Here is a 23,491-nt window from a genome sequence, read left to right as displayed (position 1 = left end):
ACTTGGCTATAAGTTTCTGCTCGGCGATTTTGCCTTGCTGTGCATCCTGAAGGCCGCCTTGGAGAACGCTTACCCGGAGATCAGAGGCTGAATGCCCTTGACTGCTGATGTGTTCCCCGACTGGAAGGAAACATTCCTGCCTGCCGATTGTCGCGCAATGTCCGTTCATCCATTGTCGCAGCATCTGCATGGTCTTGCCAATGTACCACGCTTCTTTGCTGCAGCGTATGAGGTAGACAACGTTGGCCAAGTCGCACGAGAATGTACCGCCTACCTGGTGGGTTGTGTTCTCACGTGTATTGGTGGTACCTACGTCGATGGTCTGGCAATCTCTGCAAGGTTCTTGATTAATAAGGGGATCGGGGTTATGGGGAGAAGGCAGGAGAATGGGGAAGAGAAAATAGCAGCAATGATTGAATGGTGGAGCAGATTTGATGGGCCAAGAGGCCTAATTCTGCTCCTATCTCTTATGGGCTTATGCTCTAATCAATCACTGATAATTAATTAACACGATTCAAGTTGGGTCAAGGACAACCCATGAGTAGTGGAAATGGTTTGGAATTATAGCTTTAAAATGACTAGTTTTCTTCAGTTAGAGTTGTACAGTTAAAACATTTCAATCCTCAAATTACTCAAATTCTGTATTCGTCAGTATTGTATCATCATCGCTGTCATTATATCATGAGGGTGATACCTGTCATTATTAATTAGTTCATTTGATTTCTTTTAGAAGTCAAACGTAGAATTGAAATGTCAGGTAAGAGTTAATGTAATATTTCATCGGTTGCAGTAAAAGCGCCACAGTGCGATTCGCATCTAAACGATATCCCAGTACTTTGGCCATTCCTTTTAATTTCTTGAAATTTCCTTCAAATTAAATAACTGGAAATTCATCCATTGTTGCAGAAGAGAAGCTCAAAGGGAGCGAAGAAGGTAGATACATTGATTATGTTTCTATTACGTTCTCAGAGTTTATAGAAACGGCTCTGTCTCCATTCAGAAAGAATCTTGCCTGCATTTTCCGCACACACCCAACCACTTATTTGCCTTTGACGTGCTTCCCTCCATGAACGAATATATTGTTGCCCCGAATTTTGTTTGTGGACCTCCAGTGCGTTGGTATGACATTTCAGATTTCTCTGTGATGCATACGTTGAAGGGGGCAAAGAATGAGATTTGCGAATGTGTACTGTGAAAATTGGTGAATGAAACTGCAGAGTGAGGGTTGCTAACAAAGGGGATTCCAGTTGAAAATTAGTTGGCAGAAAGAATGGAAATCTGTAGTTCTTAGTTACTGTTATGCCTGTTCCAGTAAGATAAGTCTGTGCAGAATGATGCTGTGAGTTTGGCATTATTTTTTCTTGATACAGCATGAAGGTATTCTGCACAGTTGAGAACAATAATTCTATTTACAGCCAAACACCAGTGAAATATTTCCGTTAATAGTAGCTTGCATGACAGTTAAGTTTAAATAAAACGATTCAATTGGACCAAATTGTTTTTTTGAACCTGAGAATTCAGTCGACGTCAGGGTTCAGGTAAGGAGAGTACCGCCCCGTCCACCCTCCCCTCAGCCCTTCTGAGAAATACGTTTTGCATCAGCTATATTGATTCAGAGTTAAATGTTAACTTGGTGGTTCTAGTTAAGAGAAATTCACATCGCTTTTTTTGCAATCGGGCCGGAAACCTGCCACAACACACCTGACAAAGCCCTCAGATTGTATGAGTCTTAGAACCATAGAATTACTACAGTGCAGAAGCAGGCCATTCAATCCATCGAGTCTGCACCAACCCTCTGAAAGAGAGCCCAATGGAGTCTGACTCCTGCACTCGATCCCCATAAGCCCACCTGAACTACACAGCTTTGAATACTAAGGGGCACTTGAGTATGGTCAATCCACTTACCTGCACAGCTTTGAGGTGAGGAAGGAAACCGGAGCACCCGGAGGAAACCCACGCAGACACAGGGACAATATTTGCTGGCCTTTCATTTATTCTCTTAAAATTAATATTTTGAATACGTGAAACTGTACCAATGAAACTTTCAAAATGTTACTTTGTGCAATTTGGTGCTGTTTACCACTGTAATTATTCAAATGTGCGGTGCCTTTTAGTTATTTAAAAGCAGACTTATTGCAATACTTATTTTTTCTAATTGTTGCAACCCCAATGGAGGACGCAGGATCAGGACAATATGATTTTCCATGACCTCCCCGGAATATGAACGTTGTCCCACACGATAGACGACGGATCCGAACATCCCATTGCCGTCACCTCGAGAACATTTGCCGTAACAGAGAAGCGATATGCTCAGATCAAGAAGAAGGGTTTGACTGTTGTGTTCGGGGTCAAGAAAGTTCATCAATATGTCTACGGGCATCGCTTCAGCATTCTCAAGGAGCATAAGCTCCTCTGAGGGCTCTTCAAGGTAGTTCGAGCAATTCCTCCATTGCTTCCACACGCATCCAGCGATGGACATTGCTGCTTGCAACATATGACTATATTCCAGAGCACTGCTCTGGGACCAAGATACCCCATGCTGATGCGTTAAGCTGTCTTCACCGACTGACCAAGCCACCTACACCAGCGGCTGACCACAAGGTCATTGCAACCCTTCAGTTTATGGACTTGTTGGCATCACAGCATCCCACATCCGCGGGTGTATCCTGACTGATCGTCAGTTATCCCGCATCTGCCACATGGTGCAGCATGAGGGTCAGGACAGAGCCCTATTGGACGTCCGGTGGCGGCATGTAGGAAGAAGTCGCACGTTGGGTGGTTCCTTCGCGACGCTTGATTTGTTAGAACTTGATGCCCAGTCCCTGGGGCAATTTTTTAACAAATGAGTGCAGGAAGACATAAGGAAGGAAGGGATGTCCAAGAACCAAAAGAAAGCCACTGTGAAGAAGGGGTGAGTTAAGGTGCACCGTCAAGTGAAAGGGTCAGCTCTGCAACTGGAAAGATGGTGGAGGCTGGGTCACTGAGTGTGGCTGCACTGTTCACGGCATAAAGATGATCAAGGAGTTTGAAAAGCAATTTGCAAAGCACATGAGGCGATGAAGGCAATGAAGATACTGGTGGGGAAGGCGATTGCTCTAGTGAAGGCGGCGGTGTTGAGGACAACGGCCGAGGTGCAGGAGCAGGGTGAGAAACTGAAGGGAATGGAGGAGGCCTTGTCCCAGCACAGCGATCGGCTCACCTGGATGGGTGAGGAACTGCAGGGATGGTGGAGGCCAACAAAGATCTGAGAGTGAAAGTGGAGCACAGGGAAACAGATCGAGGCAGCAAAATTTGAAGATCGTGGGCCTGCCCGAAGGGATGGAGGGCCCGAGGCCGACTGAGTACTTTGCCAAGATGTTGCCGGAGCTGTTGGGGGATGGGGAAGGCCACTCCCAGTATGAACTGTATCAGGCTCATCGGTCATTGAGGCCTAAACTGAAGTGAATGAGCCACCATGAGCAGTGATTATTTGTTTCCAAAGGTACCTTGTGAGGTGCAGCGGGCTGGAGCTGGTATACGTATATTCCAGGACTTAACCGTGGAGTTGGCGAGGAGGCAAGCAGCCTTCAGCTGAGTGAAGATGGAACTGTGTAACAGTGGTGCGGTTCAGCGCAGTGTAGCCAACTAAGTTGAGGGTGACCAACAACTCCAAAGACTTTTACTTTGTGTCGGTGGAAAGTGGCGGAGGTGTTTGTGAAAGCAGAAGGACTGCGGCAGAAGTGAGACATGGGACTGAGGATTAGTCTTGGACTAAGGGTAGGGGGGATGAAAGATTGTATATAACTCTAGTTTTTATTTCATGTTGTGATGTGTTGAATGAGTGAAGTTGTCTATTTGGATACGATAGGAGTTGGGATTCTTTGCAATGGTGGTTTTCTGGGGTTTGTGTGTTTGCACTGGGTTTGTTTGTTTGAAGGGGATTTCTTTGTTTTCCTGACACTATCTACTGGCGAGGGAATTGGAGGGGTGGGAGGCCTGGGCAGGTGGGTTCCACAGCAGCCAGCTCAATCTGGCTAGTGAATGGGAGTGTGGTGGGGAGGGGCTACGGTCATTGGAGCCTGGTCAAACAGGTTTCGATGAGCCTAGGAAGTGTGAAAGGTGGGAGGAACGGACCGATACTGGGTGAGGTATTTTTGAGAAGAAGTGGATGTGGGGAGGGAGGGAGTGGTTCGATGGCAACAAAGGGAAGGGGCAGGCCAGGCCTAGGGGGGAGGTCCCAGAGTTGTGATAATGGCAGATAGGAGGGACTGGGGAGGGGGGCTTGAGAGACACCGTGGTCAGGATAATTACATGGAACCTGAGGGGTTTGGGGGGACCAGTGAAGAGGTTGTGGGTGTTTGCGCACCTAAAATGATTAAAGGCTGATGTTGTCATGCTATAGGAGCCTCATCTGAAGGTGAAATACCAGACTCAGGAAAGTCTCTATTCCATTTGGGGTTCAACAATAAGGTGCGGGGGTGGGGTAACGGTTCTGGAGCGTAAGAGATTGAGGTTCCAGATGGAGAAGGTGGTGGCGGACCAGGGGGGCAGATACGTGATAGTAACAGGGACATTGGAGGGGAGGTCTGTGGCATTGGCAAGTGTGTGGGGAGTGAATCCGTGGACCCGTGGAGGTTCTCACACCCAAGGGAGCTGTTTTTCTCCTCAGTTCATAGGGTTTATGTGAGGGTAGACTTTTTCGTAGTAGGGAAGGCATTGTTGGCGGGGTTAGGGAATCAGAGTATTTGGCGAGAGCGATCTCGGCTCATGCTTCACATTGAGTGGACATCGTCCTGGAGAAGAGGGTAGGGCAGAGACTGGGGTGGAGAATGGATGTGGGGTTGATGGGGGACTGAAGTTTCTGTGAGAGGATTGGGAAGATTGCTGAGTACGTGGGCTTAACTGTACAAGGGAAGTATCGCAGGCAGTGATATGGGAGGCTCTGAAGGCGGTAGTGAGGGGGGAGGCCAAGGTGAACAAAGAGGAAAGGATAGAGCGTCAAAGGCTGATGGAGAAATGTTAGGAGGTGGACAGGAGGTACATGAGGGATGTAGATCTCGCTTTGTTGGACAGAAGGAGCGAGTTTCAGGCTAGCTTTGCTCCGTTGTCCACGGGGAAGGTGGTATGCCAACTGAGGTGGGCAAAGGGAGCGATCTACGAATATGAGCAGGAATGCTGGCAGGCCAACTTCGGAAATAGTCCATGTGCAGGATATGAGGGGGCCCTGACCAGATTAACAAGGTGTTTCAGGAGTTCTATGAAAATTTGCATAGGTTGGAGCCACCGGGGGAGGATAGGGGATGCGGGAGTTCCTGGATGGATTGGAGTATCCGAGGCTAGAGGAGGAAGATAGGGCCAGACTAGAGAGGTTGATAGGGAAATAGGAGGTAAAGGAAGCAATTAGGAGGATGAAATTGGGGAAGGTAGCAGGGCCAGATGGGTTTCCAGTGGAGTATTAAAATAAATTTAAAGGCAACTTGGCGCCACTGACAGTGGGGATGTTCGAGGAGGCGATAGGGAAGGGGGAGCTACCACAGTCATTGATGCAGGTCTCAATCTTCCTGCTGTTAAAGAAAGATAAGGACCCAAAGGAGTATGGATTGTGTGGGCCTATATCACTCCTGAATGTTGATGCCAAGATACTGGCGGAGGTACTGGTGGGTATGTTGGAGGGGTGCCTTCCGAAGGTGATAGGGGAGGACCGGAAGGCAGCTATATTCAAATAAAAGGAGGTTATTAAATGTAATCATGACGCCGACTGAGGTAAAGGAGACGGAGGTGGTGGTTGTGCGAGATACGAAAAAGTCATTTGATCGAGTAGAGTGGGGATAGTTGATCACGATTCTTCAGAGCTTCGGGATTGGCCCGAGATTTACAGAGCGGGTACAGCTATTAGATAAGGAACCGATGGCGAGTGTCCGCACAAACAGCATGATATCAGGGTACTTTGCTCTGCACCGGGTGTCAAGGCAGGGGTGTCCTATGTCCCCTCTGCAATTTGCATTATCACAGAGCCTTTGGCCATTGCTTTATGGAGCTCGGAATTGTGGAAGGGAATAGTATGGGGATGATGGGGGGCGTAGAACATGAGGTATCTCTGTACTTGGACTACTTATTGTTTTGTAAAACAGAGCCGAGTACGACGGTGGAAACATAATGGAACTTCTCCAAAGGTTTGGATCTTTTTGAGTATATAAATTGAACCTGGAAAAGAGTGAATACTTTGTGGTGTCCCAGCTGGGCGTAGGGGCACGAGCGGGAGGGCTGTCATTTTGTAGGGCGGCAACCCACTGCAGGTACTTGGGGGTGCAGGTGGCGTGGGACTGGGGAGGGCTCCGCAAGTACAATTTTACTAGCTTGGTGGGAGGGTGAAAGCGGACTTGGCGAGGTGGGACAACCTCCCTCTGTCACTGGCAGGTCAGATGATTAAAATGAATGAGTTACCGCGATTTCTGTTTCCTTTTCAGTGCCTGCCGGTCTTTTTACTGAAGGCATTCTTTAAGGAACTGGGCAAATCAGTCACTTTGTTCATTGTAATATAACCATCTACCAAGCTTGGAAAGGCCACAGCCATGACAGCCATCCTCAGTTTCAGTGAAGCCCCTGCACTTCCGTCATATTCCGTCCGATATTCAGGACGCCAAAGCGTGTAATGAGGCAGTGGGAAAGGGAACACTGACAAAGGAGAGTATTCGCAGGCACGGAGATGGGTTGAAGTGTGTATACTTCAACGCAAGAAGCATCAGGAATAAGGTGGGTGAACTTAAGGCATGGATCGGTACTTGGGACTACGATGTGGTGGCCATCACGGAAACTTGGATAGAAGAGGGGCAGAAATGGTTGTTGGAGGTCCCTGGTTACAGATGTTTCAATAAGATTAGGGAGGGTGGTAAAAGAGGTGGGGGGGTGGCATTATTAATTAGAGATAGTATAACAGCTGCAGAAAGGAAGTTCGAGGAGTATCACCCTATTGAGGTAGTATGGGTTGAAGTCAGAAATAGGAAAGGCGCAGTCACCTTGTTAGGAGTTTTCTATAGGCCCCCCAATAGTAGCAGAGATGTGGAGGAACAGATTGGGAAACAGATTTTGGAAAGGTGCAGAAGTCACAGGGTAGTAGTCATGGGTGACTTTAACTTCCCAAATATTGAGTGGAAACTCTTTAGATCAAATAGTTTGGATGGGGTGGTGTTTGTGCAGTGTGTCCAGGAAGCTTTTCTAACACAGTATGTAGGTTGTCCGACCAGAGGAGGGGCAATATTGGATTTAGTACTTGGTAATGAACCAGGGCAAGTGATAGATTTGTTAGTGGGGGAGCATTTTGGAGATAGTGACCACAATTCTGTGACTTTCACTTTAGTAATGGAGAGGGATAGGTACGTGCAACAGGGCAAGGTTTACAATTGGGGGAAGGGTAAATACGATGTTGTCAGACAAGAATTGAAGTGCATAAGTTGGGAACATAGGCTGGCAGGGAAGGACACAAGTGAAATGTGGAACTTGTTCAAGGAACAGGTGCTACGTGTCCTTGATATGTATGTCCCTGTCAGGCAGGGAAGAGATGGTCGAGTGAGGGAACCATGGTTGACAAGAGAGGTTGAATGTCTTGTTAAGAGGAAAAAGGTGACTTATGTAAGGCTGAGGAAACAAGGTTCAGACAGGGCATTGGAGGGATACAAGATAGCCAGGAGGGAACTGAAGAAAGGGATTAGGAGAGCTAAGAGAGGGCATGAACAATCTTTGGCGGGTAGGATCAAGGAAAACCCCAAGGCCTTTTACACATATGTGAGAAATATGAGAATGACTAGAGCGAGGGTAGGTCCAATCAAGGACAATAGCGGGAGATTGTGTATTGAGTCTGAAGAGATAGGAGAGGTCTTGAATGAGTACTTTTCTTCTGTATTTACAAATGAGAGGGGCGATATTGTTGGAGAGGACAGTGTGAAACAGATTGGTAAGCTCGAGGAAATACTTGTTAGGAAGGAAGATGTGTTGGGCATTTTGAAAAACTTGAGGATAGACAAGTCCCCCGGGCCTGACGGGATATATCCAAGGATTCTATGGGAAGCAAGAGATGAAATTGCAGAGCCGTTGGCAATTATCTTTTCATCCTCACTGTCAACAGGGGTGGTACCAGGGGATTGGAGAGTGGCGAATGTCGTGCCACTGTTCAAAAAAGGAACTAGGGATAACCCTGGGAATTACAGGCCAGTTAGTCTTACTTCGGTGGTAGGCAAAGTAATGGAAAGGGTACTGAAGGATAGGATTTCTGAGCATCTGGAAAGACACTGCTTGATTAGGGATAGTCAGCACGGATTTGTGAGGGGTAGGTCTTGCCTAACAAATCTTATTGAATTCTTTGAGGAGGTGACCAAGCATGTGGATGAAGGTAAAGCAGTGGATGTAGTGTACATGGATTTTAGTAAGGCATTTGATAAAGTTCCCCATGGTAGGCTTATGCAGAAAGTAAGGAGGCATGGGATAGTGGGAAATTTGGCCAGTTGGATAACGAACTGGCTAACCGATAGAAGTCAGAGAGTGGTGGTGGATGGCAAATATTCAGCCTGGATCCCAGTTACCAGTGGCGTACCGCAGGGATCAGTTCTGGGTCCTCTGCTGTTTGTGATTTTCATTAATGACTTGGATGAGGGAGTTGAAGGGTGGGTCAGTAAATTTGTAGACGATACAAAGATTGGTGGAGTTGTGGATAGTAAGGAGGGCTGTTGTCGGCTGCAAAGAGACATAGATAGGATGCAGAGCTGGGCTGAGAAGTGGCAGATGGAGTTTAACCCTGAAAAGTGTGAGGTTGTCCATTTTGGAAGGACAAATATGAATGCGGAATACAGGGTTAACGGTAGAGTTCTTGGCAATGTGGAGGAGCAGAGAGATCTTGGGGTCTATGTTCATACATCTTTGAAAGTTGCCATTCAAGTGGATAGAGCTGTGAAGAAGGCCTATGGTGTGCTCGCGTTCATTAACAGAGGGATTGAATTTAAGAGCCGTGAGGTGATGATGCAGCTGTACAAAACTTTGGTAAGGCCACATTTGGAGTACCGTGTACAGTTCTGGTCGCCTCATTTTAGGAAGGATGTGGAAGCTCTGGAAAAGGTGCAAAGAAGATTTACCAGGATGTTGCCTGGAATGGAGAGTAGGTCTTACGAGGAAAGGTTGAGGGTGCTAGGCCTTTTCTCATTGGAGCGGAGAAGGATGAGGGGCGACTTGATAGAGGTTTATAAGATGATCAGGGGAACAGATAGAGTAGACAGTCAGAGACTTTTTCCCCGGGTGGAACACACCATTACAAGGGGACATAAATTTAAGGTGAAAGGTGGAAGATATAGGAGGGATATCAGAGGTAGGTTGTTTACCCAGAGAGTAGTGGGGGCATGGAATGCACTGCCTGTGGAAGTAGTTGAGTCGGAAACATTAGGGACCTTCAAGCAGCTATTGGATAGGTACATGGATTACGGTAAAATGATATAGTGTAGATTTATTTGTTCTTAAGGGCAGCACGGTAGCATTGTGCATAGCACAATTGCTTCACAGCTCCATGGTCCCAGGTTCGATTCCGGATTGGGTCATTGTCTGTGCGGTGTCTGCACGTCCTCCCCGTGTCTGCGTGGGTTTCCTCCGGGTGCTCCGGTTTCCTCCCACAGTCCAAAGATGTGCGGGTTAGGTGAATTGGCCAATGATAAATTGCCCTTAATGTCCAAATTGCCCTTGGTGTTGGGTGGAGGTGTTGAGTTTGGGTAGGGTGCTCTTCCCAAGAGCCGGTGCAGACTCAAAGGGCCGAATGGCCTCCTTCTGCACTGTCAATTCAATGATAATCTATGATTAATCGAGGACAAAGGTTCGGCACAACATCGTGGGCCGAACGGCCTGTTCTGTGCTGTATTTTTCTATGTTCTATGTTCTATGTTCTATCTTCATCCTTGGTAAAAAAACCCTAGGTTCTGGTGGGTGAAAAAGACCTGTCATGTTCTGGGGGTCTCCAATATTTTTGATGAACACTGTCAGGACAAAGTAAGGCCAGTGGTCGGGGTCTCTTACTGACCTCAGGGCGTGAAGACAGGATACAATGTTCTCCGTCAAACTCAAAGCACTCAACCTTCAAATGGAGATTGTGAAGGCATGGCAGTTAGTTCTCAAATTCGGCCCGGAGTTCATCCCCAGCTCCCCTCAGGAGGCCACGTGAACACTCTTCTCTGTAAATTACTATTCCAGTAACATAGCCACGATGCCACCAGCTCCTCAACTGGACAGGATTGACACTGCAGGAACTCGACCTTTTGAAACAAATGCCGTTTCTCTGAAGTTTGGGTCGGATCAAAACTGGTGAAAAAGTGAAATAGAGATTTGGGGCTATGTCCGGAGGATCTGTGGCGTTTTACTTGGGAAAAATCGGCAAGGCCTCAGCACCAATCCTCCAACCAGTGATGGGCTAGCAGTTGTGCCACGTGAAATGCACGGCCTTCCCGATAGAAACAGCTGGATAATTGCCAGGTCCGTGGCCGCGCATGCGCACTGCGATGACTTGCAGCGGTCTCGGCGTACAACATGGTGCCGGCCGTGCACAGACCTGACCTGCCAAATACGGACCCCTAGACACTCCCTTACCAGCCCCGGGCCATCCCACACCAGTCTCCCCAGCCCTCGACGAAGCCCCCCTGGCCAGCGGCATGGCTCCCGCCCGACTGTTCCCCAGCCGCCACACCGGGTTCCCGACTGCTGAGACCACATGTGCCCCGCGCGGTTGGGAACTTGGCCCATGGGGGTGGAGCATCGGGGGAGGACCTTCAGGTAACATCCTGAGACCGTCTCAATTGCATGCGCCTTACTCCTTGGTGACGCCGTTTTGGAGGGGGTGGAGCATCTGAAAAAGCTGCCCCCGATTCTGTTGTAAAAGGGGTTTCCCGCCCGATCGGCGATTACAAAATCACCATCGGCAAGCGGAGAATCCCACCCTTGTTCTCCAATTCCTTCCGCTGCTCAAAAATTCTGCTCCTTTTTCTTCCAATTTTCAGAAGGTTGATCATAAGTCACCTGGAAGGCAGTTGCTACTGAAACTCAATTTATTTAAGATTTCGGGTGAAGTGTCGAGCAAAGCTTGATGGGAAATTAAGAAAGAATCAAAACTAGTAGCTATCACTGTTTCTTTGTGGCTTTCGGTGCATTTGTCTTTGCCATGTAGAATTAGACATATCAAACTATTCAGAGAATGTAAAATGCAAGGCTGTGTCTCCTTGACAAAAGGACTCCAGGAAAAAAGAACAGGGGCGAAATTCTCCGGTATCGGCACGATGTCCGCCGACTGGCGCCCAAAACGGCGCAAATCAGTCGGGCATCGCGCCGCTCCGAAGGTGCGGAATGCTCTGCTTCTTGGGGGGCTGAGCCCCAACCTTAAGGGGCTAGGCCCGCGCCGGACGAATTTCCGCCCCGCCAGCTGGCGGAAGAGGCTTTTGGTGCCCCGCCAGCTGGCGCGGAAATGACATCTCCGGGCGGCGCATGCATGGGGGCATTAGCGGCCACTGACGGCATTCCCGTGCATGCGCAGTGGAGGGAGTCTCTTCCGCCTCCACCATGGTGGAGACCGTGGCGAAGGCGGAAGGAAAAGAGTGCCCCCACGGCACAGGCCTGCCCGCGGATCGATGGGCCCCGATCGCGGGCCAGGCCACTGTGGGGGCACCCCCTGCGACCAGATCGCCCCGTGCCCCCCCCCAGGACCCCGGAGCCCGCCCGCGGCGCCTTGTCCCGCCGGTAAGGTAGGCGGTTTAATCTACGCCGGCGGGACAGGCATTTTAGCAGCGGGACCTCGGCCCATCCGGGCCGGAGAATCGCGGGGGGGGGGGGGTGGGGCCCGCCAACCGGCGCGATTCCCGCCCCCGCCAAATATCCGGTGCCGGAGAATTCGGCAACCGCCGGGGGCGGGATTCACGCCAGCCCCCGGCGATTCTCCGACCCGGCGGGGGTCAGAGAATCTCGCCCCAGATATATAGAACAGGCAGACGCTGGAGAACTGCAATTGGATAGGAAGATGATGGAAGTCACACAGATTGGAAATAAACACAAGGAATAGGAAAATAATTTAGCTGGACAAAGCTCTAGGGTATGTAGAACATAAAGACATGGAGATAAATCCTATCAATTTCTAAGTAGACCCAGTGAAGCTAGTGAAAAAATGAAGGGAAACGACGGTATGTACTCACTGATGCAACATGCAATGCATGAGTAAAAATACAATGGCCAATTTTATTGCTGGAATTGTTGGAATCCAGTTCAAATAAGAGCATAGTTAAGAATAGTAATGTAACTGGGATAGTACTGGAGGCACTGGCTGATTTTTGGAAAGATGACCACAAATCGCATCTCAAAAGCAATGGAATTGATAATGGCATAGTGTAGGTTAGATGGCTTTTGTTTTGGTGCAACATCGTGGGCCGAAGGGCCTGTACTGCGCTGTATTGTTCTATGTTCTATGCTCTATGAAATCCAATTAACTAAAAAATGCATTAAAAGCTAGCTCCAATCATGGTGTCCTGAAACTGTCATTTATTTTATTACCAAATATGTGGTTCACTAATGTTCTGTATGAAAGACAATAGGCTGGATTATCTATTGGCTGACACCAAAACTGGGTAACGTGATTGGACGGAGGATCCGTTCCACTGTTGAAATTGCGACGGGTGCCGATTTGACGCCAAATCGCAATTCTCCATTACCTTGAAAGCGGCGTCAAGGCGGTCCGGAACCCAGGTACAGTAAGCATTATTTGCATATCATGAGCAGGCCTGATCTTAGTATTCTCCGGGGCCACCGCAGGGTAGCACAGTGGTTAGCACAGTTGCTTCACAACTCCAGGGTCCCAGGTTCGATTCCCGGCTAAAGTCAACGTCTGTGCGGAGCCTGCACATTCTCCCCATGTCAGCGGGTGCTCTGGTTTCCTCCCACAGTCCCAAGATGTGCAGGTTAGGTGGACTGGCTATGATAAACTGTCCTTAGTGTCCAAAAGGATTAGGTGGGTTACTGGGTTGGGTGGAGGCGTGGGCTTATGTAGGGTGCTCTTTCCAAGGGCCAGTGCAGACTCGATGGGCCTAATGGCCTCCTTCGGTACTGTAAATGCCATGATTCTATGATCGCAATTCTCTGCCTCCGATGGGCCGAGTTCCAGATGGCGCGGTTCACTTGTGCTTTTAAAAGTCGTGAAACTGACTTTGTGGCTGATGAGAGAGAGAGAGGAAGTAGGACATTGAGAAACGCTACCGTAGGCTGCCAGGCTGGACACTGGCCGGGCTTGCTGAGGTGGGGAGACGCCCTGCCAGGGCGGCGCAGAGGGGGTAGGTGACCAGAGAACAGGCCCTGTGGCCGTGATGATCCCCCATGTGGCTGAGGCAGTGTCCATTCATGAACTGCCATTATTGTGGCCTGCAAGGCAGCCATTTTGCTCTGTACCCCACTAACCACCCACCTTGGCCCCTGATTCTGCAGAGTGACACTGGCCACATGGGTCCCCCCCACCCTTCGCCATACCACAACCGTCCCCGCCCCCTGGCCACCGCCCATCGGTGGTGCATCACGCAGCCCACTCAAGGGCAACAGCCAGTATAGAACCTACAGGGGTGCTGGATAGGGGCTGCGGAGAATACCACTGGCAAGAGCAGCAGCAGCCAACGGTACTCCTGGCAGCAGGGATGGGCGCCAGGGCCAGAGGCCCCCACAGTGCTGGGCAATGGTGGGGATGGGGAGGTCATGCAGGGACAGAGTCTGCAGTGCCAACAGAGGCCACCATGTAGCCCGGTGGGCCTGGTTGGACACTGGGTATGTGCTCTGCTAACTTGTCGGCCTTTCACCCCCTGCAGACAATGGATATTGAATACAACCAGAAATGGTGGCCTTCCTCCTAGTTGTCACAGCCCTGGGGGGTTCCCTACAGCTGTATGAGCTGGAGTTGCTCGAGGAGGAGGAAGCTGCAGCAGCGGAGCGGGCTGCAGTGGAGCATGTAGCAGTGGAGCATGCAGTAGCAGACCATGCCCAGAGGAATACGAGGCAGCCGTTCAGGATGGAGAACCGGCCGCCCAACAAGCTGAGAACCTGCAAAGGAGGCACCGCATGAGGCCTTGTGAGGTGGCACCTTTCATTCGAGAACCTGCCGGACCGGCAGTTGAAGACTCGGGCTGAGGAGGGAGTCAGTGCAACATATCTACCAGATCATAGCATGACTGGCACAGCAGGGGTATGGGGAAGGACACCTCTTCCCAGTGGCCATCAAAGTAATGGATCCCTTAAACTTCCATGCGATGGGGCCCTTCCAGGTGCCGAGTGGGGACCTGTCCGGGATTTCACAGACCGAGATGCACAGGTGCATCCGCGCCATCACGAAAACCCTTTATGCCCAGTCAGATCAATACATCCATTTCAATGTGGACTGAACTCATCAGGATGCTCGAGGTGCTCCGCCATTGCCGACATGCCACAGGTCCAGGGGGTGATTGACAGGATGCATGTCCCCTTACGAGCACCTGCAGATGACATCAACCGAAAGGGGTTCCACTTGATGATATGTGACCATCAGCTGTGCATTGTGCATGTCTGCGCCTGATACCTGGGAAGTGCAAATGATGCCTTCACCCTGGCACATTCGACTGTTCCTGACATGCTCGAGAACCCCCCCAACTCGCCCCTCAACTCTCCCCCATCCCCCCACCACCACCACCCGACCCCTCCACCAGCTGGGATGTTGGCTCATGGGCGACAGGATTTATCCACAGTGGTCGTGGCTGATTACACCTATCTAGAGGCCACAGACTGCCATGGACACCCGCTACTACAATGCCCATGCAGCAACCAGAAGCATGATCGAGCAGTGCTTCAGCCTCCTGAAGATGCAGTTCAGCTGATTGGGCCTCGCTGGAGGGGCCCCTCCAGTATGAAGTTGAGAGGATCGCCCGCATCATGGTGGCCTGCTGCGTCCTCCACAACATCGCACAGCAGCGGGGCGATGTGCTAGAGGAGGAGGATGAATGCCAGGCCTCCTCCAATGTGGAGGATGCGGGAGGGTGGGGATGGGCAGGACATGAGGCCTAGACTGCATGACGTATGTGCCAGGGTGAATGTGCATGGGACGCTCTGATCACTTCCAGGCTCATCTACTATGGGAAGGGGAAACTGGCCAGGGGCACGGACACCGCATCCCACACACCCCTACTCCCCCAGCCTCCTCCCGCCTGCAAGCCACTCAGTGACACATGCCAGCCACATTAAGGCGTGCGGGCCCTGGGTTGGCAGTAACAGTGGCTCTGGTCCATGGGATGGAGGATGATGACAACCAGCTCTGCATTGAGATCTGGTGCTTCGCATTGCTTGGCAATGTCCACGGTAGCACTTTCCACCGTCCACCTGGGTGATCTCTGCATGTGAACTGGCCATTCCATCACATGGTGCCATCGAATACCTTGGATGGCAGTGCTGGGGACTGTCAGGGGTGGGGAGGGTGAGGAGCCCAGGCAACCCACAACAGCTGTCCGTTTTCCACACCCTTTCTCCCCCCCCCCCCACCGGCACCCCTTCTCTGGCCAGCTAAGACCAGCCCGCCCTTCGAGCCAATCTGACAGAGCACCGAGGCAGGTTGTAACGTTGTGAATAGGTGTTTAATGTGACAACATATATGCAGATTTTTACCCTAGCCCCTATCAATAAACTGTGCCCTGCACCTTAACTGGTGTCTAACCTAATGGCCATACGGTCTCTAATGCTAATTCTTGGTGGATCCCCAGATGGTACAGCAGGAGTGGAGGCGGCCTACTGTGATTCCCGCCCTGTGACCTGGGTCCCAGTTGGCGGCCGCCTTCTGTGGTGACCGGGCCTGGATAGGCCAAGCTGCTGCTCATGTGTCCAGGTGGCATGGTGCCATCATGTTCTGGCCACTACCCACCAGATGCACCAGGGACAGGTTGGGGCGGGGGGAGTCCGAGGTGCTGTGGCGTTTCGGCACCTCCCCTGCAGGAATCACCGCCACGGGCCCCATCACCTCCTCCTCTCTCTCGCTCTCTCGGTGCCTGATGCCCCCCGGTTACGCAACGGGACAGGATGACGATCGATCGCTCTGGTCTGTTGATGATCTTTTGAGTTTCTTGATGGTTCTCTCTTGCGTCATGAGTTGTTTCTCTACTTTCCCAGGGCTAACTGCATTGTGGCCAGAGCCTCTGCTACCCCAACCTTGACCGCAGCCTTGATTTTGGTTTGAATCTCCTCCTTGAGCTCACTTGGTGAGGAGCTTTCTTAATCCACCTTGTGGTGAGGGGGAGTCCCATGTGTGGCTGGCTGGCCATTCCCGTTCTGATGTTGCCAGTACTCCCTTGTCTCAGTGTCCACTGACCTGGTCATTAGCTTTTCCTGGCTTTTGCCACTGTTTGTTTCCTTGCAGCCTCTGGAACCGCTATTGCTTGGTATCGTTCCTTGTGACGTTGTTGGCTCGGGTGAAATCCTGTCCTAGCGGGTTGTTTTCAATAAAAAGTGCCTAAATCCAAGTTCTCAGTAGGAAATCCACCTTTTGTGCATCCACTCAGCACATCTCCATCAACATAAGTCTGCGAAAAGAACTTGACACTTGCCACGATCCATCAGCTGACCAATCAGTACTCCATGTTGAAGCACTGTATGTACAGAGTAGAAGCACTGTATGTACAGAGTATGGAGGAGGCTTTCCATTACTTAATGTGTCTCAGCAGGAATGAAACAGGCAAAGTCCTGGAGGTGACATCCGTCAGACTGGGCCTGGGGAAGCTGTTGAGGGAACAAAAAGTGCAGGATTAACTTTCATGATCGTGTCCCAAGAAGTTGACAACTGTCACAGATGGATTTGGAATTATCAGTATTGATAGGACAGTTCTTTGGGAGATATGATTGCATCTTCACACTGAAGATATCATCCATTTCGATCGAGGGCAGTATCGTGGCACAGTGGTTAGCACTGCTGCCTCACAGCACTAGGGATCCGGGTTCAATTCCAGTCTCAGGTGACTGTGAAGTTTGCACTTTCTCCCCGTGGGTTTCCACCGGGTGCTCCAGTTTCCTCCCACAGTCCAAAGATATGCATGTTAGGTGGGCGGGCCATGCTAAGTTGCCCCTTAGTGCCTAAAAGGTGTGCAGATTAGGGGTTACAAGGATAGGGCGCCAGAGTGGACTTAGCTAGGTAGGGTGCTCTTTCAGTGGGTCGGTGCAGACTTGATGGGGCGAATGGACTCCTTCCGCACTGAAGGAATTCTCTGGTTCTTCGATGGTTCATTTTGATGTGTGGTACTCTCATTGGTCTGTCTGCGATAGATTCAGAACAGACCTAGCAACTGAAAACTGAGCACCAATGACACACTTTGGGCAGTCATCAACAGTAATAGAATAAGAAAAAAGAACAAAGAAAAGTACAGCACAGGAACAGGCCATTCGGCCCTCCAGCCCATGCAACCATGCTGCCCGAATAAACTACAACCTTCTACACTTCCTGAGTCCGTATCCCTCTATTCCCATCCTATTCATGTATTTGTCAAGATGCTCCTTAAATGTCACTATCGTCCCTGCTTCCACCACCTCCTCCAGCAGCGAGTTCCAGGCACCCACTACCCTTTGTGTAAAAAACTTGCCTCGTACATCTCCTCTAAACCTTGACCCTCGCACCTTAAACCTATGTCCCCTAGTAATTGACCCCTCTACCCTGGGGAAAAGCCTCTGACTATCCACTCTGTCTATGCCCCTCATAATTTTGTAGATCTCTATCAGGTTGCCCCTCAACCTCCGTTGTTCCAGTGAGAACAAACCGAGTTTGTTCAACTGCTCCTCATAGCTAATGCCCTCGATACCAGGCAACATTCTGGTAAATATCTTCTGCACCCTCTCTAAAGCCTCCACATCGTTCTGGTAGTGTGGCGACCAGAATTGAACACAATACTCCAAGTGTGGCCTAACTAAGGTTCTATACAGCTGCAACATGACTTGCCAATTCTTATACTCAATGCCCTGGCCAATGAAGGCAAGCATGCCATATGCCTTCTTGACTACCTTCTCCACCTGTATTGCCCCTTTCAGTGAGCTGTGGACCTGCACACCTAGATCTCTCTGACTTTCAATACTCTTAAGGGCTCTACCATTCACTGTATATTCTCTACCTGCATTCGACCTTCCAAAATGCATTACCTAATGTATTACAATGAGTAAGCTCATGGCCTGGTATAATCTCTCAATAGTATTAGCATTAATGTGAACAAAACTGCTTCAATTAGGAGTTTAGGAGAGGATGCCAGATGCACACCTTAAAGTGAGGTGTAAACGTTGTGAAGTTGAAACGCAGGTCTACACAGATGCCGAACAGTGGAAGAAGCATGCACGAGACAGAACACAACCATCCTATACTTAATGGATCTGATCATATCTCTGTAGACCTGCCACAAGCAGTCATTAAATGTATGTGCGTCGCATAAATGGTGCTTACCACACTTCTCATCTCAAACCTGAATATTGCCCAGGTGCACATGTTTTTGAGTGGCGGTTTTTAACTTGCCACCATGGTAAGATTCCACGGACAAGTTATCCCAGCCGATATTGCTTGGTTCACAGCCATTTAGCATTCCTACAACACCAGGTTAAAGTCCAACATGTTTATTTGGAATCACTAGCTTTCGGAGAGCAGCTCCTTCATCAGGTGTGCGTTGGTGTTAATAAAGGTGCAGAAAAGCGTGACCGCTTTTGAAGCAAAATCGAAGCAATCTTGTAAAAATGACTTTTCGATTAATAATTTCATTGCCCAGAGCTGTCAAGCCACTTGAGGACAATTGTGATGACGTGCAAGCTATGTCGCATACTCGGTCTCTGTTCTTTGCAATACTTGTGTTTATATGACTGTAATTCCAAACGAATATGTTTTGCCAGAATTGTCTACACAGATTTTAATAGACTCTAAGCACAGCTTAATATCAATAACATCAATACATACATTATCATGTTTCTCAGAATGGGGGAGTAGTATTCATAAAGCAAGTGAGTAACAAGAAGTAAAATCATGGCATTAATTTTTGGAATGAGGTGGATTGGATTGGATTGAATTAGATTGTTTAGTGTCATATTTACCGAGATACAGTGAAACAAACAGATCATTCCATACATGAAAAGAAAATACATAATAGGGTAAACGTAAAATATACAATGTAAACACACAGTTACAGGCATCAGGTGAAGCATACAGGAGTGTAATACTACTCAGTAGAGGAGATGTGTAAATAGATCAGATCAGTCCATAAGTCCATCAGTCCATAAGAGAGTCCTGCAACAGCGGGAAGAAACTGTTTTTGACTCTGTTTGTGGGTGTCTTCAGACTTTTGTACATCCTGTCCAATTGAAGAAGTTGGAAGAGTGAGTTAGTCAGGTAGGTGGGGCCTTTGATTATGGAGTGTGGGGGTGTGGAGATGACGGGGTGAGGGGAGGGGCTGTGAGTGGGGACTCAGCTCCGTCCTTGTATATATAAACTTGACGGCCTCAGTTGGTGAAAGGATGGGCTTCCAATCCCAGGGCGTGCACCATCCCACCCCCCACAAGTATCTCCCAATACCGGGGCCACGCCAAGGCTGTACTGGACCCACTCCAGCGTTACATTGCTGCGAGTTTCGGGCGGTTGACAACCGGGAGGAAATCCCGTCCTTGCAGTTTCACTGAAGTTTGCTTCAGCAGAGTGAGCGCTGAGAATCAATGATCAACTGATTCTTATGAATATGAGTAACACTGCATTGTATTTTCAGATGCTGCATCACATGCTATGGAAACAGGTCAGATTAATTTATGTAATGAATTAAAACGATGCTCCATATTGCTTCTGTGCTTCCACAGCAACACGAATAGCGATTTCTGGCTGGAATTGCAAACTCACACAGGAAATGGCATTGTATAATTATATTTCATTGAAGCCAAAAGCAAGTAAAATTATGCAGGATACTTGAACTGTACCGGTGATGTTTGAAAATGTTGAAAATGAGAATAAAAAGATTTTTTAAAAATCGTGCAGGATTTACACAAATGTCCCTCCCTCCATCCACCCTTCTGGGGCATTGATGTACTCTGTACATAGGTTCGGCGTAGACGTGGAAAAAAGAATATTCCACAACAAAGGCATGCATAGATAGGCCCTGTAATGACTTCCAGAGCGAATCGTTTTACTTAGAACAAGTGAGTAGAGCCAAAGGCGGTTGCTCAACATTTGAATAAGTTAAACCAGACGGAGTGTGGATATGGACAGGTCTCCCTTTGAGGAAAGAGCGAAAAGCGCATAAGCTTTTCTGTTAGATGTCGGATGGTTAGAGGGCTTGTATGTCTTGGGTAATCATGGAATTGCTGGGACAAGGAGATGAACAGTGGAATAGTGCCAAAAGGCACTGGTGCGTTTGGAAGAGACAGAAAAAGGAAAAGGGTCGTCGAGAATGGAATAAATAAGATTCATGGTCAAGCAATGCTGAAATGATGAGTTTAGAATTGTGGTCGACATAGATTGTGGGAACAGATTACTTTGATGTTTTGTGTGAGGTTCTGAGTGATGCGTTTGGAGGCCTTCCGTAGGCCCTCCGGAGAAATGCGATCAGTGACATCCTGAGAATGGATGGTTTGTTGTTGGCATCAAGATCGTGGTCTGAGGAAGGGAGCAGGAGGTGCCGAAGACTTGATGGTCAGCCTGCAAGGGGCAAAAATGTCTTCTCTGTAAGGAAAACGGTTCTGCACTTGAATGTAAATGTCATGTTTAGACCTGAGAGAATGGGATTCTGCATTTTCAGAGAGAAGGAGGTTGGAACCAATGAGGGGAGGAGAGAAATTCAGACGGCTGATGTTTACTGGACAGTTCCACTGCGCCAAAGAAAGGAACAGAGGATAAATGGAATCTCTGCAAAAAGTCGAATACGTGACGGGAATATTCCTGACCAAAGAATTTGACTTGGAGGCGAAGTTGTTAAAAGAACCAAAATTCAGAATTTTGCAGCGATCAAAATTTATTAATGTGTGTGTACATATGTGTGTCTGTTTGCGCGAGATCGTGCAAGGGTTTAACCTGAAGATTTCGCGGAGGACTGGTTCGGAGCCATAGGGTGGATAGTGAAAACAGAATGAGGCATGACATTAGAGGGATGGATTCAAGTAGGGGAAAAGTGAAGCATAAACAGTATCCAGAGGGTGGTAGATATATACGACTTGCGGTCGTATGTACGACTTTCGGTCCTTGACAGCGGAAAGGGGGGAAACGTTAATTCCTCAAAGAGCTGGATGAGGCAACCGAGGAAATGGAGCTTATTCTGTTGCCAAGGGATATCTGAATTGACATTGCTGATGATAGGGATGGAGAGTGTGAACAAAGAACAAAGAAAAGTACAGCACAGGAACAGGCCCTTCGGCCCTCCAAGTCCATGCCGACCATGCTGCCCGACTAAACTAAAATCTTCTACACTTCCTGGTCCGTATCCCTCTATTCCCATCCTATTCATGTATTTGTCAAGAAGCCCCTTAAATGTGATGGAATGACAAGTGTTCGTCGAGGATCTGGAAGGTACCGAGTGCAATGAGCTGGGGAGAGCTGACTATGACTCTGAGAACTGCAAGCCGTCCCGAGGAACAAGATGTGGCAGTGACATCAAGTTTTACTAACATCGTCAGGAATGAGGGCCAACAAGGTAAAATAGGAGGTCAGGAATAATTTCAGAGAGAACATAACTCATTACAATTGGGTACCTAGGGAAGAGAAGTTAGAGTGAACGGCACACAACTTTAAAGACCAAGAATAGCGGAGACAGTAATTTCGAAAGTAAAACCCTGGAAAGTCTCAATTGGCCAGGCAGCACATGGGGAGAGAAAAAGAGTTAACTTTACGTTCATCTCAACTGGATTTAAAAAAATATATTTAACTGGTATAAAACAAAGGGGTAATTAATATTGGAACTGTCAATCGGTCTGTCCATTTAGTATCGACGTTCGTGTTGAGAGTTATTTACTGGCAACCACTGGTTTCGGCTACTTGTTACCTTTCTTGCATTTTCAGAATTAACGTCAATGACCAAAATGCTACAAATGTCAGGTGACAAAGAAAACTATAACTATGTAAATAGAATTCACTGAAGGCATTTATATTAATTGTAATCATCGCATTTTCTGCAGGTACACCATGTCAATTAACGAGTGCATTTCTATGAATACAGAGATAAAGAAAAATAAAAGCAAATGCAGAAATTATGTACTATCGCAAATACAAAGTAAATAACTGGCACATTTACCTGAAAAATCCACCTCCAAACAACTATTCTACATGATTTTTAAAATGTTTGTTAATGCACGGAGTCGTGGAACCTAAAAAACAAGAAGGTACTTTTGAGGCTGTATAGGGCTCTGGTCAGACCCCATCTGGAGTATTCTGAGCAGTTCTGGGCCCTATATCTGAGGAAGGATGTGCTGGCCTTGGAAAGGACCCAGAGGAGACTCATAAGAATGAACCCTAGAATGAAGAGCTTGTCATATGAGAGCGATTGAAGACCCTGGGTCTGTACTCGTTGGAGTTTAGACGCATGAGGGGGGATCTTATTGAAAAGTACAGCACGGTAGCATTGTGGATAGCACAATTGCTTCACAGCTCCAGCGTCCCAGGTTCGATTCCGGCTTGGGTCACTGTCTGTGCGGAGTCTGCACATCCTCCCCGTGTGTGCGTGGGTTTCCTCCGGGTGCTCCGGTTTCCTCCCACAGTCCAAAGATGTGCAGGTTAGGTGGATTGGCTATGATAAATTGTCCTTAGTGTCCAAAAGTGCCCTTGGTGTTGGGTGGGGTTACTGGGTTATGGGGATAGGGTGGAGGTGGTGACCTTGGGTAGGGTGCTCTTTCCAAGAGCCGGTGCAGACTCGATGGGCCGAATGGCCTCCTTCTGCACTGCAAATTCTATGAAATAATTCTATGAAACTTACAGGACACTGCGAGGCCTGAATAGAGTGGACATGAAGAGTATTTATCACTGGTAGGAAAAACTAGAATCCGAGGGCACAGCCTCACTGAAGGTTTGATCCTTTAAAACTGAGATGAGGAGGAATTTCTTCAGCCAGAGGGCGGTGAATCTGTGGAACTCTGCCACAGAAGGCTGGGAAGTGTATTTAAGACAGAGATAGATAGGTTCTTGATTAATCAAGTGATCAGGGGTTATGGAGAGAAGGTGGGAGAATGGGGATGTGGAACATGTCAACCATGATTGAATAGCAGAGCAGACACGATGGGCCGAATGGCCTGCTTGCGCTCCTATGTCTGATGGGCTTATGGTCTAATAGTATACATTCCTGGGAAATATATTGAGCATATATTTACAAGCAGCATAACAGAATGCATGGGTGTATATATCATAAAATTATTGACAGCCACGGTTCTTGAATGAAGTGTTTAAAATTGTGAAAGATTTTGAAAGGATGGATAGAGAGAAAATGTTTCCCCTTGTGGGTGAAGCATAACTAGAGACAATCAAGATAAG

The 23,491-nt window shown here is 48.5% G+C and overlaps 1 long non-coding RNA gene across 1 annotated transcript; it reads left to right on the top strand.

Annotated features, from left to right (window-relative positions):
• The first annotated feature begins 732 nt into the window (after positions 1-732).
• Positions 733-19,781, top strand: LOC140389403 (uncharacterized). The gene is made up of 3 exons (XR_011934383.1): positions 733-757; positions 907-933; positions 19,755-19,781. It is a non-coding gene; the product is annotated as an uncharacterized lncRNA (long non-coding RNA).
• Positions 19,782-23,491: the final 3,710 nt, after the last annotated feature.

This window comes from Scyliorhinus torazame, chromosome 14 (genome assembly GCF_047496885.1).
Source record: "Scyliorhinus torazame isolate Kashiwa2021f chromosome 14, sScyTor2.1, whole genome shotgun sequence".
Classification (NCBI taxonomy): domain Eukaryota; kingdom Metazoa; phylum Chordata; class Chondrichthyes; order Carcharhiniformes; family Scyliorhinidae; genus Scyliorhinus; species Scyliorhinus torazame.
This window is presented reverse-complemented; position numbering and strand designations above follow the sequence as displayed.